Here is a 2,830-nt window from a genome sequence, read left to right as displayed (position 1 = left end):
CTTTAAGCATTCCGACACAGCACCAGCATTTAGAAACAAGGTTGGAGGATATAGGAAAGGTCATTATATGTACATCTTACCTGTGTCAGCATTGGAGAACGTTATTGTGACAGACTCTTGACGTCGTCGTGTGGGTTGCATGGACCATCAAGGAAGGACATTGCTTTGCAGGTTTGACTCTTGTTTATTTCGCAATAACCCGAGCTTTGTCTTTTGGTTGGATCGCTTTTCAGCTGCTCCGCTCCGGCCGCGTCTTCGTTGCTGTCTTCGGCTCGCTCTCGGTCGTTCTCCCTCGTCAGGTTCTGCTGCTGGTTCTCCTACTCCTTCTGCCATGATCTTTCCTCCTTCTCCCCTTTTATACAGCCAGAGGAGAAATGTTAATTGTGTGCCGGTGCGCGATCCACGCACCTGAATTAGATTGCGGCTGCGTCGCACCCAGCACCCCCCGCCTCTCCGCTCCGCCGCATTCTCCGCCTCCTTGCCGCCATCTTGGGCAGGGCATGCTGCAGCCCTGCCCCGCCGTCGGCCTGTCGGCTCTGCCTCTCCACAGTTATGTATAAGTTTCAATTTTGTATATCAATACATATAACTGTTATATTCAAGGACTCTATGTAAGTTATAGACAGCTTTATTTGTTTCAGCTAGCCTCAGACTAGAGCTGCAGCTCTAGGAGAAGAAGTGTGCCAATTCTCTTCATTCTGTATCCTGTCAGAACTCTTGTATTTCAATACCATTTCTTGTAGACCCCTCTCCTTGTGAGTCTAATCTTGATGCCGGACAGTCTTTAACATTATTCCTATGATTAGTTTAAGTCGGGTGACCTCCAAACTCTATCCTCTGTCCCTGTCTGTGGACCTTCCACAAGGTGTTGCTAATGTCTTTAATCTTCCTCCTGACGCCTACATACTTATGGGATTCCCAATCTCCTGTGGACACTCTCTACAGTGCCGGTTATGGACCTTTGCACTTTGGCCTTAGTTGAAGAATACTTTTAAAAAAGTGTGGCCAAATACAAATATGTTTACTGATGTAGCCCTAAATCACAAATGCCTCAAAGGGCTGCACAACCCACAACAACATCCTCGGCTCAGATCCCACATCAGGGCAAGGAAAAACTCAACACCAATGGGACAACGAGAAACCTTGGAGAAGAGCGCAGATGTGGAGAACCCCGCCTGGGCGACCGGTGCAATGGACGTCGAGTGGATCTAGCATAATATTGTGAGAGTCCAGTCCATAGTGGATCTAACCTAATAGTGGGAGTCCAGTCCATAGTGGGGCCAGCAGGAGACCAACATGCTACTTCCAATCCAATAAGATAATTATAGGATGATATAACTAACCACGTACCACTTGTCCCAATAATAATGATGTATTATTATGATTCATATTATTCATTTATGATAATCCTACATGAATCTCTACTTTATGTTACGTTCTGGTGGCCCGCAACCCCAAGATGCAGAGACAGCAGGCATAGAGCAGCTATACACATGTAATTATCAAAACAAAAAATGCATGAGAGTACAAAACATCATTTGCAAGGCAAAACTGAGTTGGCACATAACAATGATACCTCACTGACTGCCGGGCAGGCCGGCATATAAAGATGCCTCATTGGCAACAACAAACAAGTATGTTTAGGCATACACACCACTGCAGGAGCCAGACAGGAAATGGAAGCGGAGTAAGATCCCTGACCAGGAAATAAATATAGAAACTAAGGAAACACCAACTATGTAATCCCCCCTTTATAAAGTCAAAAGCCTAACAAAGGTGTTTATATTTGTTTTAATGTGACCAAATTGTTTTACATGGTGGTACCTGCTTATGTGTATTTGGGATCTGCATAAGTTCCAGAAATTTTAAATCAAACTGTGTCGTTGCAGAGATATTTATAAAACAATATTGCCTTCTTTCGTACTTCCGCCAAACGGATCATTTGGATTTTTGTTCAAGGGTGACGTTTTGTGCAAGTGTGACATCGGTGGATTATCAATAAATGGTAGACATTTAGGCAAACATCCTTGCACGACTCAGCCAAGTTAAATTTATCGAAGTCTGGTTTTGCCACATGTTGTCGATGAAAGGAAAATGCTCTGATATCTGTCACTACACTAAGTCACTGGACTCATCTGAAGTAAAAAGTGCCTAACTTTTAACTTCTATGAGGTCTGGCAATGTAACCTACCACTGTGAGGAAGTCGCTTCAAGTGTGCAAAGATAAGCCCTACTTCCACCAAAGACCTTCACAAAAGGATGGATTAAAAAAAACCTACCTTTTAATAGCGGGCTTGGTGATTACTATTTAATGCAATGGAAGAGACAATGAACGGTAAGTAATAACAGTAGGTAAGAAATGTTTAAACGATACGTTAGCAATCAATCAATCAAAAGCAATGTGAGCTCAAGTTGTTGTGTAGCTATCTTAGCTTTGAAATTTGTAGAATAGCATCAACGTCCACCGGCAGAATGAATAATAATCTTCCTAAAAGGTAATTTTAATTGGACCCGTGTCTACTGTGTTTGGCAATGGACTAATTAGTGTTATAATCTAGAACTCGCGAACGATTATGCACCCCTACCACCAATTGACGAACGTGGACCCCGACTTAAACAACTTGAGAATCTTATTCGGGTGTTACCATTTAGTGGTCAATTGTACAGAATATGTACTGTACTGTGCAATCTACTAATAAAAGTTTTAATCAATCAAAAAAAAAAGCCTGTAGTATAGCTAGTTGCCTTAACAGCAGTGCAGTAAAAGTATTACCATAATATAGAATAGAAAAACATGTTACTGTCAATATATACATGCATACATCCAGGA

The 2,830-nt window shown here is 42.3% G+C and overlaps 1 pseudogene; it reads left to right on the top strand.

Moving 5' to 3' along the window:
• Window positions 1–2,328: 2,328 nt before the first annotated feature.
• LOC133554013 (immunoglobulin-like and fibronectin type III domain-containing protein 1) overlaps window positions 2,329–2,830 on the top strand; it is a 44,024-nt pseudogene continuing 43,522 nt past the window's right edge.

Source organism: Nerophis ophidion, linkage group LG06 (assembly GCF_033978795.1).
Source record: "Nerophis ophidion isolate RoL-2023_Sa linkage group LG06, RoL_Noph_v1.0, whole genome shotgun sequence".
Taxonomy (NCBI): Eukaryota; Metazoa; Chordata; class Actinopteri; order Syngnathiformes; family Syngnathidae; genus Nerophis; species Nerophis ophidion.
This window is presented reverse-complemented; position numbering and strand designations above follow the sequence as displayed.